Consider the following 25,659-nt stretch of genomic DNA (forward strand, 5'->3'; position numbering starts at 1 on the left):
ACACATACGGATATGTTTTAAAAGCTTCCCTGATGATATGGGTCTGTGATCTTTTAACATTGTCAATCTCAAAATCTTTAATTGGCAGATAATAACCATTTACTTAAATAACCTGAAATAACTTATTACGGGTATATATTTATTCTTATCAGTAGCCAAGAAGTTACCAGAATGTGGCATATGTATAGATGTGAAAGGAAAAAAAAACAATTACAAAGTTTCAGTTGTAGCTCCAACATAAATAAAGATGCCGGGTGACTACTAGTGACTCCACAGGACTCACCAGTGGAACACAGCAGTGGACACAGTAGACTGCAGTGGCTGGTGAATTATTCAGCTGAAGACATCCAGAAGCGAGGGCAGTTGGCTGATAGCTGCCTTGGAAACAAGCCAGCTGAGTTCAGAACTCAGTAGCTGAAGGCTGGCTGCATTTAGAGGCTGTCAGTGTCAGGATGAGGCAGAACTCAATTCAAATTGGCAAGAGGTCAGGGAGCCAAGTTCAAGCCAGCAGGAGGTACACGGAGTGTTGTAGGCTGAACAAATTGGGTTCCAGCCTCAGAGCCAGAAACCAGACTGAACTTCAGTGGCGCTAAAGGGCAGGTTTGCTGGGATTATCCATTACCTAGCTGTAAATTTGTAGCAGGCTTTCTGGTGTTAACACAGATGTGGGCTCTCTCTGCCAGTTCTGTCTACCAGTGACAGCAGAGACAAGCCCTGAAATAGACAGTTTTTCCTGCTTTGTTTTTGTTTTGTTTTGTATTTTTTCATGATTGATTGTTCTTATTTATAGGACCATGAACATTGCTTTGAGTTTTTTTGTTGCTGTTGTTCTGTTCTGTTCTTTTCATTTATTTCTATTCTCTTTCCCTCCTGTCTTCTTTACCAGTTTCCCAGAATTCAGAGTCTTCCTTTGTCCTCCAGACTTGCTTCTAATCTCTGCCTTGTCTTGTATTTCCCTTTTTTTTTTTTTCTGCTAGCCCCTTTTAAATTTTCTCCCCTGAGGGTAAAAATCACCATATTGATGGCATATTTTCCATATACAATTTTCTGGTCTGTTTTAGATTTGTTATATAACCACAAATTTAGTTCATATGATTAAAGATAGCAAATTAATAGTTACCACAGTTTTTCATTTTCTAGTCTGTTTGATACTACTGTTTATTGCTGACTGTACTACTTTAGCAAAGGTGACATAGTTGTTCTAATCAGTTTTTCTTCTTAGTATTCCAAGGCTGAGTTTGCTGAAGGGTTATAAACAGTACTATAGACCAGTGCCAAAGAAGCAGGGGCTTGGTCAAATAGGCAACAACTTCTCATCCCTAATAAACTGAAGTGTTTGGATATTATAATAGACTGAAAATCCAAAAGCCAGCTATCACAAGGAATCAACAAGCAGAATCTCATCATATTTAAAAGCCTTTGAACAGTAATAGAAACCACTGACAGAGTGAAAAGACAATCTGCAGAGTGAGAAAAAAAATTAACAGCTGTTCTTTAGACAAAAGACTAATATCTAGAATATATAGAGAATTTAGAAAAATCAGGCCCCCCAAATATAAAGGCCCAATCCAAAAGTGGGTACCTAAATTGAACAGACACTTACCAGATGAAGGAGTACAAATGGCAAATAAATATATGCAAAAATGCTCAACATCATTTGTCATTCAAGATATGCAAATTAAAACAATGCTGACATTATATCTCACTCTAGAAATAATGGCAATTATCATGAAATCAACCTATCACAAATGCTGATGGGGCTTTGGTAAAAGGAACCCTCCACTGCTGGCAAGAGTGTAGACTGGTGCAACCACTGTGGAAATTGGTGTGGAGATTTGTCAACAATTTAAAACTAGAGGTTGCGTTTGACCCAGCTATTCCCTTCTTGCAAGAATTAGAAGTGTCATACCACAGTGGTGTATGTACCCCCACGTTTATAGCAGTACAGTTTGTGATAGCTAAATCTTGGAAACAGCCCAAATGGCCATCAGCTGAGGAATGGATGAAGATGATGTGCTTTTTTTATACAGTGGAGTACTACTCTCATAAAGAAGGACAAACCTGAGACATTTCTAGCTAAATTGTATACACTTTGAGACCATACTCTTAAGTTAAATAAATCAGACACAAGTTAAAATACCACATTGTTTTTCTGATGTGAGACATGAAAAGTGTAAATAAGGGTCAAATATGTAATAAATATTGGGAAATAGGAAGAAAATGTTCAAATGAGAAGGGGAAAACCATGGTGGAGGGAAAAAGGAAGGAAAGGAGAAGACATAACAGGGAAAGAGAGGGGGATAAATGAAAACAGAGTTTTTGTAAATAAGGAAAGGAAGAGAGGTTGAAGGGAAGGAAGGGGAATGGAAAAAAATAATCAAGATATATCATATACAAGTACAAATCCCCTATGATGAATGCTACCATTATGCATATCTAAAATATACCCCTCAAATAAATACATAAAAAAAACATAAAATGGCAAAGGCGTAATACAGTAAAAGTACACATTATCTTTAGTAAGCTCTTCAGTAGATACAAAAGAGTGAAAAAAAGCATGGATCTACAGACTTGTCAAACAAATGATCTACAAACTTGTCAAACTAAAATGCAAAGAGGGAAACAGGAGAGAGGGAGAGAAAAGAAAGGGAGAGAGGGAGGGACAGGCAGAGGGAGAGAGAAAAAAAAGAAAAGAAAACAAAAACAGCTAGCAAAAGAAGTGTGGGACAATATTAGAAATTTTTTTGTTGTTGTTGTTCTGTTTTGTTTTTCTTCCAGTACCAGGAATCGAACTCACAACCTTGCACTTGCCAGGCAGGCACTTTTGCCGCTGAGCTAAATCCCCAACCCCTAGAAACTGTAATATATGGAAAAAATAGGAATCACATGAGAAGAACCAGAACATAAAGTAGAATAAATACTTCAAATTGTGATAGCTGAAAACTTTCCCAAACAACAGACATGAAATGGAAAACAGAGAGTTCACAGGACAAAAGGTGTGAGAAAAACCAACACAGCATACTCACACCATATTTAAAAAGCCAAAAGGGAAAGATATGTACACTTTAACTATGGGGATAGAAATTGAAAAAGGACAAAAACCACTTTTCATAAAAAATCTTTTAAGCAAAAAAGACTGAAGTTAAATATTTGAAGTGCTAAGGTAAGAAATGTAGAAGAGATAAATAGGAAGTAAAATATTTTGTTTTTCTTATTCATAGTGGACCTAAAGATAATCATTTAAATAATAATAATAATGTGTTAATACAGGAGATGGATAAGTGAAATAAATGCAGTGAGTGTGACACTGGATGTGTAGGAGGACTAAGAATCCTCTGCTATAAATTCCTTGCATTAAAAGAGTAAGAGGACACTTTTTTGATGGTAGAATTAGTTTGAAATGTTAACTTTAGGGCAACCACTATTTTTAAGCCAGTATAATTGTTAAAAAGAAATAGGATAAAGTAAAACTGTTGCAAATTCTTAACTAAATACAAGTAACACAGAATTGTAGGAAATACACAAAACCAAGGAAGCAAATCAAAAAGGTTACAATGTTGGTAGATACTGACCCATAGAGACAGAGAGCAGGTGAAGTTGAGTTTCTGGCTTGTGGCACTCACACTGCCCTCCTCACACAGACTGAGCTCATACTCACTGTGGTGCTGGAATATATGAGCAACTTACGGTGGCAGTTCACCTTATGGTCACAGTTCTGAAGAGTATGAACTAAGGCCCTGTTCGCTGAGTGAATTCATTGGAAATAAAGTGACCCAGCTAGCCCGTGGAAGGTGGCACATACTTACCTATATCTCCAATTTGGGAAAGGTCTTCTCCTTTGGTTTTGAGAAAAAAGGGACAATTTGGACATTGTAGAAAGCATAATCAGCTGATGCTACTGCCCATAAAATCGCTGTCAAATGAGGAGCTCCTATTTGAAAGCCATTGTTCAGGAAAGGAGCTGATAGTGATTGCTAGAAGAAATTAAAGCGTTTTGCACTTGACTGATAAAAAGAACTCCTGTGTTAATCTGAGGAACAAAATTATTACATTAATGAAGGGACTGTAAGGGGCTGGGGATTTAGCTCAGCGGCAAAAGCGCCTGCCTGGCAAGCACAAGGTCATGAGTTCAGTTCCAGGTACTGGAGAAAAACCAAAAAAAAAAAAAAAAAAAAAAAAAAAACAAAGGAAAAAAACATGAAGGGACTGTAAAGAGAAACATTGATGTTGTGGGAACTAAACTGGCAGAACAGCAAAAGGGAAATTTGAGAGACTTTCATCCTCTGCTTGTCTGACTGGAAGTTTGTTAAAGAAAAGGGCAGCTGCAGAAACCATATCAATTTATTTGGATTTAAGTAAAGTAAGAAATACTTTCAAGTAAGAAAGTAAGAAAGTAAGTAAGAAATACTTTCAAGGAACTAACCGCAAAAGACCTGATTACTAACACAATAACCATTTTACTTAGGGATAATTGCTCAAAAACCTGCCATCTCATTCTCCACACCAAGAATCTTTACAAATTTTCATCCTTCTCCTAGAATGTCCTGTGATGCATGGTTTTAAAACTGGGAGAGCCTGGTGGGCCCCTTTGCAGAGATGATGTGTAAAATGACCAGCAAAAAGGAGTTCTGGAAGAGTACTAGGCAACTCTGTAAGAATCTGCTTTTAGCAACCTGGTCCAGGTGTGTAAGAACCATGAGCTCTTAGCTGAATTATTGGAGTGAAAGTGATGTGAATAACAATCACATGAAAGCTCTTATAAGAAATACTGAAAAAGCTGCATAGGATAAGCCAAACTGAACATCACCTACCTGAAAAGATTTCAAAGTAGATGAACTTAGTGACTGGCTCAGTTTTTATGGAGAAGCATATAGAAGGTCTGCTTGGAAAATGAACTTGGACACTTCAGCAGGCATACACAGTTGCACATGGTCAGTCTATCTCCATTTGTGTTCAATATTCTGTTGAAAGTTAAACTACTTAATGCAGATTCACTTCTTAAAATACGGGAGAAAAAAAACATACTGCTTGTTTGGTAAGAATTATGAAACGAGAAGAGTCTGAATTAGGTTTCATGTCCACTTTTGGTCTCAGGTAGAAGGAAGCACTTAAATGAGCATGTTCTCAATTGGCTGAATAGATCTGAAAATGAAGACCTAGGGAGGAAATTACAGGTTTTGTTTAGTGGAGAGCCTGGATATGACTTATGCATCATGACAGAGTTCTTCTACTGTCTGCAGAGATGACTTAGCCAGAATATGGAACATTCACGTATTCTGAAGGTGCTTCCTACATGGGCTTTCCTGTCAGGCCTAAATTTGAGAAGAAAGGATATTTCTTCTTTGGGATTCTCTGTGGACTATCTTTGTTCAACTACAATGTTACCAATATCCTTTTCTTACTTGCCCTGTTTAGGAAGCTTTGGAACCAAATGCCTTCACTGAAAGACTTAAAAGAAGTCAGTCTTGGTTTGGCAAAGATTTTGCAAGCTCTTATGGATGATAAAGGCAGAGACCTTGGAGAAGTATATTACATCTATTTTAATTTGCATTGGGACAGAAATTATATAGATTTAATTGCTAATGCAAGTTGCGTAGCTGTCAACCAGACTTACAAGAGAGTATGTTTTCAAGTGTGTTGGTCACATCCTAAACATCTCTCTAGCGGCAGTTTCTAAAGAACTTCAGAGAGGATTTTACAAAGTGTGTGACAAAGAGATAATAGGATGTTTTCATCCTTAAGAGCTAAGGGACATAATTTTTGGAAATACAGGTTATGATTGGGAGACATTTGTTTTTTTTTTAATTTTAAAAATAAAAGAAGGAAAACATTGACAGACAGACAACCTTTTACAAAATAGCAAAAGAACAGTGCAGACAATACAGAGTTACAAACAAAGTGTAGGAAATTAACAATGCTTGTTGTATTGTATATTGATATCTTCGAAGTGGCTTCTCATGAAAACAGAAATATGCAATATTGAACAATCAAGGACTCATTGACAGTTTCTTTCAGCAAAGAAATAGAAGACAGTAGAACAACTATGTTAGCTATCCTGTATATACATACATACAAAATTTCTCCTTCTTTCCCTTCTCTTTTCCCACATCCCAGTTGCCCTTTACCCTTGATCATTTTCCTATCATTTCACAATGTCTGTCATACCTCCGAGTTTAAATTAACTCTTTCAGGTTTTACACCAGTGAAACAATGTGGTGTTTGCACGTGCATGTCTGATTTATTTCAGTTATGACTATGGTCTGTAGTTGTGACCATTTACCTATAAAAGCCTCGAGTTGGTTTTTCTTTATAGCTGAGTAATATTCCATTATATAAAAGTACTACAATTTTCTTATCCAATCCTCAGTGGATGGACATTTGGGTTGCTTCCACAATTTAGCAATTGCAAATTGTGCTGCTGTGAACATAGGTGCACATATATCGCTGTGATATGATGTTTTCAGATCTTCTGGGAAAATACCCAGAAAGGGAATAGCTGGGTTGAATGGGACCTCTAGACCTGTTTTCAGAGTAATCTCCAAACTGATTTCCACAGTGGTTTCACCATCTGCATTCCCACCAGCAGTGGAGAAGGGTTCCTATTTCTCCACAACCTTGCCAGCTTTTGTTATTGGTTCATTTCTTAATGCTAACAATTCTTACTGGGGTAAGGTGGAATCTCAGTGTTGTTTTAATTTGCATTTCTTGAATAGCTAATGATGTTGAACATTTTCTCATGTATTTATTTGCCATTTGTAATTCTTTATCTGAGAAGTGTGTATTCATCTCAGCTGCCCATTTTTGGATTGGGTCTTTGAATTTGGGGGGACTGATATTTTTTAATTCTTTATATGTTCTAGATAGAAGACCTTTGTCTGAGGGACAATCAGCTAGAATTTTTCCAAGTTTGTGGGTCTTCTTTTTACTCTGCTGGTGATTTCTTTAGATGTGCAGAAACTTCAGTAGGATGAGATGATTGGGAGACATTTGAAAAGGATACAGTTCACATTCCACTACAGTGATGTTTTGGGAAGCCTTGTGCAAAATGACTCTGGAGGAAAAGAAAAAGTTTCTTGTGTTTCTTACAGGAACTGACAGATTACAAATAAAAGATTGGAAGACTATAAAGATAAAATTTTGCTGCCCTGAAAATTCGAATGAATAAGATCCTATGAGAACACAGACATGTTTCAGTATTCATTGCCTCCCTAAATATTGTACCATGGAAAGAGTGGAAGAAACGCCTCATTACCATTAGCAGCAGCAGAGAGTTTAATTGATCCTATATCCTATTTTTCACCTCATTTTAGGAATATTTTCAAATACTTTTAAGGAATATTGTCAAAAATAAAGTCAAAAGTAAACATAAAGTCTTGTTCAAAACCAAAAAAAGAGTAGGTCTACATCAATGAGGAATGAAAAGTCCAGAAATAGGTATCTGAAAGACTAATCAACTAATCTTTGCCAAAATGTAGCAAAATCAGTGGAAAAAGTATAGTCCTTTCACTAACTGCTGCTACCACTATTGTGTATCTGTTTGCAAACAAATAAAACTAGACATCAGACTTGTACAGAATATTATAAAACTTATTATAGAGCTAGCTGTAATTTTCCAAAACCATTTTAAAATATCTAGAATACAACATAGAAGAATATAGTTGTCCTTGAGTTAGATGATGAGAAATCATCAAAATATAAAATGTGAAAGAAAAAAATCAACAATTTGGACTTAACTAAAATTATTAATAGTATAAATCACTGTTAAAAGAATGAGGAAGATCATTTACAGAGTGGGATGAGGTATTTGCAGACTATATGTAAAAGAACTTGAATCTGAAAGAACTTGATTTGAAAATGTATGGAAAGATATTAAAAATTCAACAGTTAGTGACCATCACAAAAATAGCAATACATATCCACATTCATACCTCACAATAAGAGATACTCACATGACAAATAAATCTACAAAAACACTTCACATCATTTTCTGTTACATACCAAAATTAAAAAACCACTGAGCTAGCAATACCTACTTATTAGAAAGATGAATTTAGGAAGAAAAAGACACTACTCTCACTAATGATGAGAATGCAGAACAATAGAAACTTTTATTAACCGCTCCTGGTAATAGAAAATGGTAGTCACTTTAAAAGACTTTCCTTCATCATTTCACCTATGATACAACAGTGACACATAGAAGCATCTAATTATTTGCTCAACTTATTTGAAAACTTAATTCCAAAGTAAAATAATCATATGAATGCTCAAATCAGTTTTATTCATAATTTCTACAAATAGAAGCAACTGCAGTGTGCTTCATAAGTGAATGAATAAACAGGCTGCAGTACCTCTGTATGATAGAATATTATTCTGCAATAAAAATAATGAGCTTATTAAACCATGCACAAGCAGGGATCAATGTCAAGTGGATATTGTTAAGTGAAAGAAGATCATCTGAAAAGACCACACAGTACATAATTTCATTTATCTGACATTTTTATAAAAGCAAAACTATGGAAACAGTAAATGGATGAATGATTCCAGAGGGTTTAGGAAAGCAAGAGATTTAATACATAAAACACAGGAGACTTTTAAAAAGTGATGATACTTTTTTCTGATACCATAATGATGCCTGTATGACATTCTGCATTTTTCAAAAGATGTAAAAATTTATAACCCAAATATTGAACTGTAATGAATGTAAATGTTTTCAAAAATCCATTTAGGACATAAAAGAATTTCAGGAGGGAATGAAGATTGTGATAACAATAAATCTAATCATATTGAGATGTATGAAATACCCTCGTTGGAGGTGATAGGAGAAAATGGTGCTGACCTAAATAACTTTGAAAATAAATGCAACCAATAATATTGATGACTAAAAGAATTGTACGTGCCCACTGTACTTTATCTGATAACAGTATTTCCCATAGGAAACAATGTACAGTGTATGCCTAGATACCTCATATAATAATGTATTTGAGTTAGACATATTAATATGAACTGGTTTTTATCTTAAAGTAAACTTACACAAAAAGGTACAGACTTATTTTTATGTGTTTCTTATAACATACAAAACAGCCTTTTCTTTTCTGTCATCAGAGAGGTCCTGCTCACAACCATCTTGGTAGTATGGAGGGTTATGAAGCACCTAGATTAGTTTCTAATACCATTCCCTTAGGAGAAGGATCATCTGCCCTTGAGCAATAGGCTCATTGTAGGGCTAAGGCGTAAAATATACAAGATAATCCTAGAATAGCATGCATTACCAGAAAAAATTATATGCTTGGAAAATACAAAACATGATTGTGTCTGTCAAAGAACAGTGGAGATAAAACAAAACCCAAAGTTACAGCAATTTTGCAGAGTAATGTTAGTAGTATTAGATTATAAGCCAAAATATAAAATTAACTGTGACATGTACTGATTTAAATGTTAAATAGATGAAGAAGTGAGATCTAATCAATAAATCTATGCAGAATAAGTTCAGTTAATTTATGTAGAAATTTTACCCTCAAGGGCAGATGAGTAAGAAGGTGTGATTGTCTCTTAAAGAAAATAGAATAAAAGAGAATAAGGTATAATAACTTTAAAGTGAAAAATCTGAAAATATTACTATATCTAGATGATCAAGGTCAATGTAGATGTGCTAAGTCATGCTGATAGCCTTCACCCCTGATATGTTGGAGGGTGATAGACATTCCGTATCTGTGGTCTTTCTACCCAGAAACAATAAATGCAGTGTAATAATGAGTCAAACGTGACAAATTCCAAATGGGGAAAATTCTACAAGAATTTGTTTACTTCTCACAGTTGTCAAGGTCTTCACAAAGAATAAAATCCTAAAAAAACCCTCTCATAGTCTTACAGGAAAAATACAAGGAGTAAATTGAGTTTAGCATCCTGACTGGAATTTTATAGAAGAAAATTACTGTAAGTAGAAACTAAAAAAAGATCTTAATAAATTATAGACTTCAGTTTTTACTATATTTTTCTATATTTTTTCATTGATTATGACAAATTCACTATATAAAGGCATAATAAGGAAAACGGTAATATAGAAACTGTCTATATTATCTTTGTAAGATGTCTATAAATCTAAAGTTAATCATGAAACAATATTCAGATTATACAGTTAACTATCAATTGTGGCTACAGAAGAAAATAGTGGCAGCAAGAGTGACAGTTCCTGAATGTTCAACTATTACAAATGGCCAAACTAGTAAAACTTAGTAAAACTTAGTGTGATAATGTTTAGCTTCTTCAAGAGATATACATAGTTAAATAAGAATCAAGAAGTAATATTTGTGTTCCTTACATTTAAGTAATGAGCAACGACTCTGAAATATATGTTGTAGAGCACAGACTTTTCTCTGCTGTTAATCACAGTCCCTAAAACAGCGCGCAATAACATATGTTTTGGAGTTGTTGTTCATTACCTAAGCATAAGCAATGGTGGGTATAATAAACACCACTTTCCAAACCAGCCACACAAAAGAATATGGAGACCTCCTTTATAAATCAATAGTGCAATAATGAGAATTATGAAAAATCCACAGGCAAATACACATTATCTCTTAAATACAGTAGCCCCAGGCAGTGGTCAACTTGCCTGTATGGGGGTGACTGTAGCCTGACAGTGTCTTGTTATGTAACAATCAGGTAGGTAATTCTATTAATGGGAAGGACTAAATAGCAGGTCTGTAGACTATCTTCAGTTATTCACTCTAATAATGTACATTCCTGGGTTTGGAGCACACCCCCTATGAAAAATTAGGAGAAAATTGAAAGATACTGGCTCCCACTAGCACACAGTTTTGGCAGGTCATACTAGGAAGAGTCATCTTTTTTCGTTATTGTATCTCCATCTATAAAATGCTTGAGGAATGAAAAGGCATTTGTATGTTGATTTTCGTGTGCACTAAAAACATAGACTATTTTGCGTTAGGTTGCTATTTTTCTGGCAACGTATCAGTGGCACCTTAATGGTTTTTAGTATTCTAATGGTTTATGATTAAATAAAACCAGACATGAGAAGTGAAACATAAAGGCTGTAATATTTAGTAACTAATCCCACAGTACTCCTGCTATAATACAAGAATAATCTACCAAGAGTCTTACCAGTTCCTACACTCATTCCCTGCTATCTCAAGTTCTTACAGCCCTGACATAGTTGACCAGTGCCTTAGAACCCTGATAAAACTGAGAGTGCTTATCATAATATAGAAAGTTGATTCCCCAAACTTAGTCTCTATAATTAAATACCTTTCTGAAATTTTTTCCTCTTTAGCAAAGCCCTTGTCATAATTGTTCGGCCTGGCTCTGCCAGAACTTTAACACCCAGTCTGGCTATTTACATGAAAATGTGGAAGAGGACATAGGATTTGCTCACTGTCAAATGTCTGTGCCACAAACTTCAGTAATGCAATAATATGGTGGCATATTTCTTAATCAGTTTCTTTCAGCAAAGGAAAGATTTTTGTATTTTTGGACTAATTTTGCTCAAGACTAACAAGTAAAATAAACAGAATCCCTAATTCTTACATTTTAATCACTTTTTTCTCATGATTTTACTTCTGCAATTCCACAGCATCTCCAGGGTTTCACTTGCCATGTATTTGTGGCATTGTAGAGTTCAGAAAATCCCTATCTGCAGACCTTCACTCTTGCACTTAAGCCCCTCTACCTCACATGTGGGACATCTCCACACCAAAGAAACATGTCTCAAACCCAGCAAGTCTCATAATAATTACAGCATTCTCTTGGCTGCAGAACTGTTCCTTTTGGTTATCAGCTTATTAAATGACATTACTAGTTTCCTACTTTTTCCTGTAACATACTTGAACACCATTATTATTTCCTTGGGTTTTTCCCTTTCTGCCCTCTGTCCATTAAATCTGTCACAAGGGCCAGTTTATTCTGTCTTCTTCTATTTCATTTCCATTGACTTTTTTCAAGTCGCACTGCCTTAATCCTAGTTCAGTTCAATAGTATCTCCTTCCTTGGTTATTGCAGCTACTCTTTAATGGATTTCCAATCCATTGCTCACATTACAATCAGCGTGACCTTAGTAAATATGCTCACGTCAGTTTCTTTAGTAAGAGTAGTCAAAGGCTCCCAGTGTCCTTAAATTTTAAAAGAATTAATGTCTCTAAAGTGTTACAAGCCCTATCCTGTATCTCTCTCCCCTCCATCTTATTTCATATGTTCAGGGCATTACTTAATTTCTTTTCATCTCATTCATGGGTGCTGTTTCCATACACCAGTTACCTGGGGTTCCTCACCCTTGGTATTGTCAAGATTTTCCAGTCTAATTCCCATCTGCTTGAAGGCTTTTGTTGCTCATTATTATTCTCAGAAAGACTTACTTCCTTCGTATGTCCCAGAGTGGGTTTTTTGCTTATGTATTCCTGTAATTCTTCTATAGTAGATCTGAACCATTAACTATGACCGATCCAAAGCATTAATTATGTATGGTTGACTTATTTTGTTCACTGCTCTAGGCATTGAATGTTAATCACTTTAATTACTTTTTACATTTTAATTTCAATTGTTAAAAATTATTTTCATTATACTACTTAATTTTAACTTACAATTTGGTTATGTATTATCTAATTTAAACTTCCATGCCATAATGATCTTATTTGTTAGACAGGTACACTATGTTGAACAGCTTCTGCATATATAGCATTTAATAACTCCTTTTGCCCATATAAATCTGTAAGAATTACTGTCAAACATCACTGAAAAGTTACTATATATATATACACATGTATATACATATATATATATATCCCAAAAATCCTGCTCTAATCCTTAGCACTTTGAAACTGTTGTCCAAAAAAAGACGAATGACTGTGTCTCATATGATTGATAATCCTGAAATTTTGCATGATAGTGGGAAAGTAAAAGAAATCAATCCTGTCTTGGAAATTGCATCTCTGAGTATGTAACAATGGGAGAGTTACATCTACATTATATTCTTGGAGATAAATGGACATACTTTCTATAATATAAAATGTGATATCCATTCTATTAACAATTTTATGAATATTTTGATGTTACTCACTTTCCTAATGTATTAGTTATTTTTAAAAAGTTTCAAAAATATTTCTACATGAAAGAGGTCATATTTCTGAGATACACAATATTTATAATGATGTTGACTTTTTCAGTAAAATCCTATTCCTTAAGACTACCATAAGTGAAACATGCTATTAGCTAAACGTGTACATACAATAAATGAAAATCAAACAAGAAATTTTCATATGTGTACAAAGTTTCCAGTCTCTGTATTTTCTCTCATACAGTTGCTTCTCAACTAAAATATTTATAAAGTAATTTTTAATAGAGTTTATTAAAATATTTTACAGGAAAAGTTATTATGTATCTTCTGTGACAAGAGTAAAAATATATTTAATGGCTAGGAGAATGAATACTAAGTGACATTAAAGGAGACTGTAAGTAAGAGCAACTAAAAAGTCCTGTCCTGCGCAGGTTGACTTTGTGCTGACTTGGCAGTTGGTACGGGGGCAAGGTGGTATGCAGTAAGAGTTTCATTCTGCAGTGCTGAGTGTAAACGTGAGCCTAGGAAAACGGAGGCTCGGTGTATCATAGCAGGAATTTTCAACTTGATTTTGAATGACCATTATTACTGTCAATTGACAAAAAATAGACTTCACAGCAGTTGGCTTCCTGAAAGAGAGCAAAAAGAAAAAATGGGAAGAGTTAGGAAACAAAACTATTTTTCTAAAGGAAGAGTGATAGCTTTGGGCATTTACCTTGTGACCTTATAAAACTTTCATTTTCCAACTTGCAGACTGGGATGAAAGCAGACACCCTAAAATTCTTCGTGCAGCCCTAATGTCCGATGGTCATTGATATCCATGTAAATGGGCTCAAATCCGACCACATTTCTTGTGTGAAATCAGTTCCTTCTCATTTTTTAAGAGTTCTCTCTTGATTTCTATTTTCCCTTCACTTCTGACTCTGACAGCCAGCTTTTCCTTAATTATTTGACCCTATTTGTATGCAGTGATCTAGTACTTTTCCAACTTAGGAACATAAAATTCTCCCTATTTCTCCTACCTTGTAATAAAACTGAAAAGAATCATCCCAGAAAACTGAGATGATTAATAGGAAATGATGTGTGTCAGTGTGCAGCAGAAGACACTTTCTAAATGATGCTCAGCTTCCGTGCTTTGATGCATGTCCTGCAGCCCTGTCGGGCAGTCCTCCATCAGCTCCCAGCCTAACCGTAGTGCCTCTCCTCCTTCCATGTCTCAGTCTCTTGTCCTTCTGAATCTGTTACTGTCTTGAGTTCCTGCTGCCTTCTAGCAGATGATTTGGCCAAACATTTGGAGTTCCTTTTCATTTAGTAACTCGCTGAGTTTTTAGGTTCTTTTCCTATCAGACTTGAAAATTATTTCTTTAAACAAAGGGAGTTACTTCATCAAAATAAATTTGATCTAAACAAGTCAAATCAGATTTTTTTTTACCCCAGAAAATTAACTCTCTTTCTGGTGGTATGATTAGTTACTCATTTTCCCAAACATAAGCGCATTAATTGTAAGAAATCAATTTCAGTTATTTCTATCTCTTGGCCCTGAGTATTTATCACAGGATTTGGCATGGGTGGATGTTTTCAAAATGAAACGGAAGAATGTGTGGCTGTTGATTAACATGAAATATGTTACTAAGTTTCCTTTGAGAATACCAATATCCATCATTCTAGTAAAAGATTATGGTACATTTCAGTTGCAGTCCTTCCAGAAGTCAGAGAAAACGAGAGTGGCATTTTTACTGATGATGTTACACATGAAGCTGAATAGTAGGTTGTATCTTCCTAATAAGAACATTTTGTATCAGTAATAGTGTCACTGATTATCAGATTTTATGCTGATTATTAAATATTCTGTGTGAAGTACCTACATTAACATATGTGCACAAATACCAGAAAAGTCCTCATGCTGTTTGGCAGTGTTAGGTGTTTCTGCATCAGATAAGCTGGCTATCAGATATAATCAAGTGCCTTTCTCTGATGTCCTTTTGTTAATGGAAAAGGACACAAAGGTGAATTTAAATGAATCAGTGTGCTGGGAGTATAGCTTGGTGGTAGAGCACTTGCCTAGCTTGGAGTAGGCCCTGGATTCCAGCCCTCGCACCATAGAGTAAATGAGTTAGTAACCAACGAATCAGATTTCTTCAAATACACTCTCGACTGTTACACTTACTCAGTCACAAGTGGAGAGGCAGAGGGGCTCTGTGTTCCTTGCCTGCTCATACGTCTGTTTCCACATCTACTTTAGTTTCTCACAGTTAACTCTGACTTTCTCTATCTATAGCATCTCTGAGATCTGTGTTTAATCTGGACTTGGAGCCTGATCCTTTTGGCAACTTTGCCTGGCTGTTTCTCTGCCTACCTATCTTACTTACTTCCACACATTTTTCTTTTCCTCATGTTTTGGACCTGTAACCATTTTTCCCAGCTAGTCATTTCTTTATGTACTTCTTTTTCTTTAATCTCTATTTCCCTCCTCCATTTCTCTTTTATATCCTTTTTATTTACTTGTGCACATTTGAAACATTGTACTTTCTCCTAATTGCTGTTTTGGTGATTTTTCATATTCATAAATGAGCAAATATCTAGCAGTAGTGGCAGGAAATGGTGCCCCCCATTCTGTTTCATTGGAAGTGAAGAGACGAGCTCAGTCTGCTATTGGGAATACACTATGGTATCCATGAAATGAATTGTACTTCAGCTACTTCATTGTAGATTGAGGTAATCTTTCTAAAACCTATGCATGCAGATGCCCGCCTCTGTTTAGTTAATGCTATAAAAAAAATCATTTTTTCTTTAGGAAGAAGATTTTTGATTAGATGTTCTGTTATCATTAATGAACATCTCAAGAAATTGATAATTCAAAGTACATTTCTTGTGAGATCTAAATTTATTTTGATCATAAAAAGACCACGCAAATTTATAATATTGCATTGAATAGAAAAGTGGAAACAAAGTTTATCTTATACTTCCACAATTATTTTATTAAATCTATTACTTTATTTTATTGAATGTTCTAGATATACAAGGAACACTTCTATCAATACGTATTTTGAGCTATTCATTATTTTTAGTACTTATTAGTATGCCCACTAATTATTATTTTTAGTACTTACTAGTATGCCCACTAATTACTATTTTTAGTACTTATTAGTATGCCCACTAATATTTACAAGTGATTTACTAGTAACATTAGTAATATTACCAGTAATATCTATTAATAGGACTGATTTTCTGAACACGATATTAAACTATAGTCCTCAAATCAAAAGCCAGATAACCTTGTCTTAATTTTTTATAAAAAAAATGTCCACCACTTGCCTTTGTTACAAAGCTGTAAAACCTAAGAATGAAATTCCCATATAGAAATGTGTGAACTGTTCCCTAAAGGAAAAATAATTTTTAAATTTAATATCTGTGTTATTTTAATTTGTAGCATTCTTTTGTAGCAGTTTACTTACATTTTAAATAATTTCAAATTTTACCTACTTTAAATCCATTTAACCCATAGAAATAGGAGGATAACTAATCACCACCTTGTTATTTAGATAAAGAAAAATGATGCATTATTTCTTTAATGTGTTTATAGATTACGTGTCAAGCATATCCTTAACACAGGTGACACCATTCTACCAACGGACTGTACATTCTGATACCATTCATCATTTAAATTTAGTAGTGTATTTGCTCTTAAAATTTAAAAAGATATAAGCCCTTCTTTAAATTCTGCTATTTTCTCCTTACATTTTCATTTACTTAAGAGAATTATTTATATTTGAGACAACCAGCCAATTGAAATCTGCTCACTTCTCTTATTAACCTAATACCATATCACTGGAGTGATGTCTGAGGTTCTCTTTTTTGGAAACTTTCATTCCTTTTTCTTTTATGACATTAATCTTTTTTGACTGTTTTGTACCCTTCTCTGACCCCCATCCTACTGTTTTGTCTTTTTTGTGAAATTATACATGAGTATGAAGAAAAATTGCAGCTAATATTTCTAAAAATGTCTCTAATGCTGCTCTCCCTTTTTATAAACTTAATTTCTGAATGGTTTTCTTTTCTCTTCCATTTTTTAAACTTTTTTCCTATCTTCTCTATTTGTACCCTTTTCTCCACCCCTCTCTTCTCTTCTCCTCTTCCTTTACCTCATGTCCTTTTCTTTCTTTTTTACTCTAACATATTTCCTAAGAAACTTCATTAATTTCACTAATTTCAAGTATCAACTATATAATGAGTATTTAGTGTTGTATCACTAAACTGAAATGATATCTTAGCTTCTGTATTTCCAGCAATACATATAAAAGTCAACAAATTGAAGGCAGAACTTAGTATTATATCTCCATGTGTAAGTAACATTTTCATTTTTATAATACAGAATTGACATCACCAAAATAACACTTCCTCATTCCTGTACGATCCTCCTTCCCTATCACGAGGTGAATAAGTGATGTATAATCCGTAAACCTAAAAAGGCAAGAAGCACAAAGTGGGAATCACATGCCATTTATTAACTTAAATATGATTGGAAAGTGAATTCTGGAGAAAGAGGTATTTCTTAAAGTATTTTAATAAGTAATATACGAGGATATCAAAATTGTAGTCAAAGAAATGTTATATTCAAGCGTAAAAAATTTAAAATAAATAGTGATCACTAATATTTAGGTAAAAAGACTTTTAGCCAAGAGGTCATAAGTCTGAAGAGAAAAGTATGTGAAGAGGGTTATTTTTAACATATATCAAAATTTTGCATGAGTGAAGTACTATTTTTTAGTCTGTTTTTTCTTTTTTAGTACCAGGAATTGAACTAAGGGACTCACATTTACCAGGCAGATGCTATGCCACTGAGCTACATTCCTGGCCCAGTGAAACATTAAATTTTCTAATTTAAATCAGTTGTAAATATAAACTTAATTACATTTCCCTAATTATTCTGAAGTTTTTGCCATTTTTAGTGATAAACATTATTATGTTTTGTATTGCTTTTGAGTAATAACAGTAAAAAACAGATTTTTATTTAGCCATTTTATTTTGAATTCTTTAAATAATATTCTATTTCATTGTAAAGAAATACCAATACTCTTTCTATAATTCGGAGTTTTATTAATGATTCTGGCAACCAAAATGTATCTCTGACTGCATTTTCCACATTAACCTTACCCTCAGAGATGCCAAGTTCGCTCATGGCATCTTTTTGATGAAATATGCATTTATTACCCAAGCTTAGAATTTTTTGTGCATAAATCCTTCAAATTATAGCTTGTTTTCCATGATACTATATTAGATTTCATTGAAGTACTCATATAATTACATGTTTTTAGCTCATGCCTTGGTAAGCTTTTGGATTGCTATTTATTTTCCCATTCTCGAAGTCACTTTTTCCAGCAGTACCTACAAAAGGGTAGGTACTAGGTAATTATTTATTTTACTTCCTCCTGATACAGAACATTCAGGACATTGGCTATGACATAACAAAACACTGACATTACAAATAGAGAACAAAATATTTGAAAATTTCCCTATGTTTTGTAAATTTTTTATATTTGTATTATTGTTAGAATTGTAAATATCCTTTTTCTCTCCTTCCTTCCTTTTCTTTGTTCTTTCCTTGCATTTTTCCATGTTCTTTCAAATTTACTCAGTGAGAAATCTAAATTGGACATACATGCTTCTAGAGCATACAGCGTTTTTTTCAGGGTCTCAAGGGACACTCCACCGTAATGCCATTTTAAAATAAATTGAGTTAAAAAGTTTTGACTTTGAAGTTCCCTTTGTTTGCATGTTAATTACCCATGAGGATAGACAGAACTGCAAACCATCCAGGGAATATATTTTAAAATTTACTTCTCAATTTTAGAATCAGTGTGGATGCCCTCAGCAATTAAAGCCTACTTTTTTTATTTACCTTTCAAATCTGTCTGGATATAGTTTTCTATTGACATTTTAAAAATTAAATTCAGAATTGACAAACCTCCACTTCAGTCCATGGGGTTCATGTTTCAGAACTTACTTGTTGATATTCATGAACAACTGCAGACATGGAATGACCAGGTCCTGAAGCCATGCCGGTAGAACATAGACTCTTTGTCTTAATGATCTTCTTTCTTTATCTTGACTTTGTCATTGACAAATGTTTATATAAATAATCAAGAAGATTTATATCTTTGGATCTGTGGTTACATGTTGATATAGGTCTCAGACAGAATTTATTTCTCTACTTACATGTAAAAAAAGTGTTGTATTTCATTGGAGGAAACAAACTTATTTGTATTGTTGAGCAAATGTGAAGAGTCCCTCAGACAGTGCAAGGTGGGCATTTACATCAGGAACCTATGGGGTATGGTGAGCCCTGCTCCAAATCACAGGGGCTAGTGTGAGATTAGTCATGATTGTTCACAATGACATAATAAATCCAACTTGAAGGGGAAGAGAAGGTTAATTGAGCAATAGATACCCAATTACACTTTCTCTCTCATTCAAACGAAGAGTAGTAACTAAAGAATAACTCTCATATGCATGTAATTATTTGGGATTGCATCCATGTTAACACATTCTCTGTTTATTTCTAATAATACAAAGTCACTACTTTTAGGTATATAAAGCATGAATGTAAAGTCCAAAATGTAAATTGCATTATACTTCATGTGTATCTTTTCTCCCAAGAAATACTGTATCATTAAACAAGCATCATGAAAATTTATGTCATTAATTGGAAAGAAGACAACAGACAATGACCAAGTGACTGGATCAAGTGAAACACACACCGGCTGTGCTTTCAATATACAATACGATTCAGTTAAGGTGAATGCCTTATTCTTGTGTTTCAAGGACATAATGTTCTTATCATCAAAATTAACATTGCCGGGGCTGGGGATTTAGCTCAGCGGCAAAGCGTCTGCCTGGCAAGCGCAAGGTCTGAGTTCGGTTCCCGGCACCGGAGAAAAACCAAAAAAAAAAAAAAAAAAAAAAAAACAAAATTAACATTGCCTATGATGAATTTATGTTTGAAGAGCATATACATGTGACTCCTGCTATGGTATCTTCAATGACTTGTGTGTGGGGCTGGAGACAGATTTTTCTTTGAAACCTGATTCTCTCTTAAACTGTGTTGTGAACATGTAGCTGCTTTATACTTCTATTTTTCTAGGAAACAAACAGCATAATATCTATCTTATAGACTTATAAACAAATTGAAATAGTCTGTCTGACATTATTAAAAATGCTTGTCCTTTGCTTTAACTTATTGCATCTTCACCCCTAGTGCTCCACATGGAAACACTCAACAGTACTTTTTCAACTGCAGTACGTTACCTGGTATTATCTATAGTTTATGGTCTTTTTGACTTGGATTGAGGCATTACCTTGTAGACAGTATAGGAAGAACTCTTGCTTCTCTTTCAGGGACAGTGTAGAAGTACTTACGCAGTATTTCTCTCCCTATCCCTCAACTAAAATTAGTTAATCACATTTCCCCTTGCTATCTATAGCAACCTGAAACATGGATCCTCTCTGCTTGGATTATATTTATAAATTATATTTATAAATGTCACCATATCAAATTGCTAGAAAAACAGGTATTATAGAAACACACATTCTTATATATGAGCATTAAGTATAATTTTTTTCTCCCATAAAACACTCCAACAAAAACAATTTATTTTTATCATTCCCAAAAGGTGACATAAAAACTTTTGGAACTGTATCTGAATACAGGTAACATTCAATTAAAGCAAGTTATTACTATTTAGTGGTTACTACGGCCTGGCAATAGGCAGAATACTTACTGCCTATGAAGTGAGACTTTGGGGTTGACTCCTGGCATTGAATCCCAGGCCATCTACTTTTTAAAACTATGGTGTTTCCTTATTTGTAAAATAAAATTAATAGTACCCCATATCTCATACTTTTATAATGAAAATTTGATAGAAATTAGCTCAGGAATCCTGACAACTATAGAATTGTACTTGAAAGACAATAAGCACAAGCTAAATAAATAATATCTATAATAGTTACTGGAATCAGATTTTTTAAATCATTTTATCTTATGCTGAGTGGAATTATGGCTATGAGATATTCTCCAAACCAATTTTGTTTTTATCTACAGTATATGAATACTATGCCATAGACTAATTATGAGTTTTAGATGAAATTGTCTACATGTGGGGTCTAAAACAATGTAGTGTTTGAATAAATAATACTTGTGATTATCATGTGTAGTTTAAAATGTTCCACAGTCTTTACCATTGCCTTTGAAGACATGCAGAATATTTGTTATATTGTTTCTCCTGTCTTCATGATATAGAGCATATATTGACTTATAAGAAAATCCCTCATGGAAATAAGTTTAGCTCCCCAAAGACATATATTCAGAGTTCACTCTCTTAAAGTAACAAAAGGAAAGCCCTAGACTAAGAAAATGTGTAGAACTGGTATTATTAGCTCATCTTTGATCACCTGACAATAGATAGTATATTTATTATCCTTAATTAGAGTCAATATTAATAACTCAAAGGGGGGCAGAGTAGCAAGAATTACTCTTTCAATTATCTCATGTTAAAGAAAGAAACACTAGGGAGCTGGCTCAGTGGCACAGTGCCTGCCCGACAAGCATGAGGTCATAAGTTCAATTCCCAGTACCAGAAAAAGACCAAAAAAAAAAAAAAAAGGAAAGAAATACTGTAACTTATGAAAACATAAACAATGTATTATATTGTGACACTAAATTAATCTGTAGTTACTCTAATGGTTTCCAATTCTACCAATTTTTTGTTTTATATGTTTTGACAGACTGACATTAGATGTAGACTCATTAGATCCTGTTCCTATGTCGACCCTTTTACTAATACCTTAATGCTTTATTTTATAACATCTCTTAATTAAAAATATATTTTTCTAATATTATATCAGTCTTGCTTTCTTTTGCTTATATGCATGGCAGATCTTTTACCACCCTTTCACTTTCTGTATTTGTATATTTGGATCTAAAGTAATTCTCAACATCACATATATATATATATTTATATTCATTCTGAAAGTCTCTGTTTTAAGGCTGTAATGTTTAATCCATTTATATTTAATTGCCAGTAAGGAGGGAATTACTTCTGTTATTTTGAGTTTGCTTTCTATATGCCTTATTGATTTTCTTCTCTTATTTTCTGAATTATCTTCTTTTGCATTTGGTTAGTTTTTAAGTTATCATGTAATATTATGGTATATTATGAGGTTTCAAAACATATGTACATTATGTAATGATCTAATTATCATATCCAATGTCCAAAATATTTATCAGTTACTTATATTGAGAACATTTAAAATCTTATTTTGTTCTTGAGCTATTTTGAAATACACAATACATTTGTATTAACAGTAGCTTCTATAATATGCTGTAGAACTAGAATTAATTCTCCTTACTAAAAATCTGCACCTATTAGTCTATTTTCTCCCTGCACTACATTCATCGTTTTCAGCTGTTACTGAGCAGTATTCCATTCTCTATGTCTGGGAGACCAACATTTTTATATTCCACACATGACTGAGATCATGCAGTAATCTTATTTCTGTGCCACCATTATTTAACAAGATGTCTTTCAGGTTTATCCACATTGCCACAAATGACAGAATTTCATTCTCATTTCTGAATAATATTCCATAATGAATAAATACATTTCCTTTCTTTGTTCATCTGTTACCGGATACTTTGATTCACTATTTTGACTATTATGAATAGTGCTACCACAAACATAGTACTGCTTATCTTTATGACATACTTTGATTCATTATTTTGGCTATTATGAATAGTGCTACCACAAACATAGTACTGCTTATCTTTATGACATACTTTGATTCATTATTTTGGCTTTTATGAATAGTGCTACCACAAACATAGTACTGCTTATCTTTATGACGTACATGCTTATCTTTATGACAAAAAATACTATTATTTTTTGGATATGTTTGTGCTAGTGAGGATGTTCTATTTTTAGTTTTTGAAGAATGTTTGTACTGTTTTCCTTAATGGCTATACTAATTTAAATTTCTGTTAGTTCTGTGAGAGTTACGTTTGCGTCCCTTTGAATAATAGCCATCTTAAACAGAGTGAGTTGCTATTTCACTGTGGTTTTCATATGCAGTTTTTTTGACAATTAATGATATTGAGAATTTTTCTGATATCCATTGCCCATTTCTATGTTTTCTTTTGAGAAATGTCTTTTCATACCATTTGCTAATTTAAATTGTATTTTTCTTGCTTTTGAGTTGATGTTTGGCATATTCTTGATTAATCTCTTATCAAGTGGATAGTTAACAAATGTTTCCTCAAAATTTTCAGTTTGTCTTTTCACTCCGATGACTTTTTTTTTTTCTGCTCTGAGGAAAAGCTTTTTAGTTTCATTTAATCTATTTGTCTGTTTTTTTAAACTATGGTTTTACTCAGTTTTCGAAAAAAAACTTTGCCCAGATCAACATACTTAAGTTTTTCTTTTCACAATTTCATTATTTCAGATAAATGAAATTAGACCCATATCTCTCACCTCATACAAAAATCAACATATATATACTAGGAATTAAATAGTTAATTTTTGTGATGTTTAGTTTTCTTTTTCTTTTTTAAAAGTTTTTCAATTTATAGTAAGTTTATGTACAGATAAACCCATCATAAACTAAATGTATTTGAAGTCATGAATCTTTTTCACATGAAACTGGGCAAACATCATAACGTAGCAGCACATGGCCCTGTGTCACCCACAGTTTACCCTCTGCTTTGCATAGCTGACGGAGAACTCACTGATGCTGCCTGCCCTTGTACAGCAGTATATCCAGTCTCTTATCATTAGCTTAGAAAAACGTCAAAATTCAGGGTTTGAAATAAAATTTCCACTTAATGCATGTAATTTTGCATCATTGAAAGTTAATAAATTGCAAGTTGAACCAGGATAATTCAGAGTTTTTATTTTATATCGCATCTTCTTGTGATTATTTAACTTCATAAAGTTAACCTGAATTTGTTTAATGTTAATAACATAAGCAAACTGGCAAAAAACTTTGTTAATGTCCATAATGTACAAAAGCATACTTTTATTTTTCTCTCTATGCCTTAGGACTTTGGGCTGAAAGTGGACATTTGATTCTAATTATGAAGTAAATATCAGAATCAAATAATTCTTCCCTTTTAGATCTTGCTGATCTTTGTTTTTTTTTTTTTTAGGTTTACTGTTTTTGGCTTTCTCTGTGCTAAGATTTACATGTGAAAACTCCAAGTATTAGTTCTTCTCGTATCTTTTCTGAATTGTCCTTTCCTGGAGGTTATATTGTGACTTTCCTGTATATGCAGTTGCTTTTGTAGTTGAATGGCCTGACCTTTAACATCTGATTCACAAAAGAGAAAAAAGAGAAAAAGAACAGATAAAAAAAAAAAAAGTAGTCTCTCAAATTCCCTGAAGTTATTTAAGCTGGAGGTGAAGGATGGATGTGCAAAAATAGGAGAAGATAAGACACAAGTGGCTCCAGCCTCCTCAGCTGCACTTGTGTGATGAGAAGCAGCAGTCCCCTCTCAGAACACAGATCTTTCAGGTTTGAAGTACAGAGCTCCTTTTTCCAACCACAAATCCTGCGGAAGTTGTTCCAGTTTTACATGCAGAGTTGTCTGCCACAGACCTGGAAAGGGGAATGGTGGGTTGCTACTGTAAGAGTTAAAATGGACTCAGGTTACCTCTAGTTTACTTCCACACCTTCCAGTGGGAGCTGCATTCCTTCAACAGATTGAGGCAGGCTCTGCTCAGGCGTTGCTGTCTATGTGCGGAGCTGTTTCTAGGGCTTTGAATGCCTCTGTCTTTACAAAATCTTCCTCTGGTCCATCATTTTTATCTTTTTTATTAATATCAAGAGTTACTCAAGGCTCAGTTCTGTGCCTGTTTTTCTTGATATATTCTGTCAGTGACTACAGTTCAACTACATGTGTTTCTTACATTTATGTTTCCAGTATAGCCGTAGACCTCTTTGACTGGTTTCTAGTATATAAGAATTACTATTTTGGCATTTTCTAGTACTATTGATATCTCATTACTTGTAACCAACTTTCCTAAGACCAATAGAAACAACAGGACATAGTGAAAAAAAGCTACAAATGTATCAAAGAACAGTGTTTTTCCTGTCTCCCACTAAATTATGTAACCTTATATATGTAGTTCAGCTTTGGTTGACCTTATCTGTTATTTTATCTGTATGAAAATGCAGGATCTGCATTGTTAAATAACTTTTACAGTTCTTTCAGCTCTCACATTTTATTATTCAATTTCAGCCTGGCTAACTCAATACTTGTAATATTGATACTAATAACAAGTCATCCATATTATAAAGGGCTGTAAGACATGGGTTTTATACAGCTAACAGAAAATGCATTTAAGATTTATGAGGTAATGTATGATAACTTTTATGCTCCTAAATGTAAACAATGATCTTATTAAAACATTACAGAAAAAGGAATTTAAAAAAGAGACATAAAACATGAACTAGCGAATTAGAACAAATTAACCAAAATGTGTTTTAAAACCAAACTTCACACTAGTAGACTGGAAAATAGGCACATACATCACAGCACTGAA

At 33.8% G+C, this 25,659-nt stretch overlaps 1 pseudogene; it reads left to right on the forward strand.

The window, feature by feature from the left end:
* The first annotated feature begins 452 nt into the window (after positions 1-452).
* On the forward strand, positions 453-7,258 carry LOC102006549 (annotated as a pseudogene).
* The last annotated feature ends 18,401 nt before the right edge of the window (positions 7,259-25,659 follow it).

This window comes from Chinchilla lanigera, unplaced genomic scaffold, assembly GCF_000276665.1.
Source record: "Chinchilla lanigera isolate Chin_1 unplaced genomic scaffold, ChiLan1.0 scaffold00008, whole genome shotgun sequence".
Lineage (NCBI taxonomy): Eukaryota > Metazoa > Chordata > Mammalia > Rodentia > Chinchillidae > Chinchilla > Chinchilla lanigera.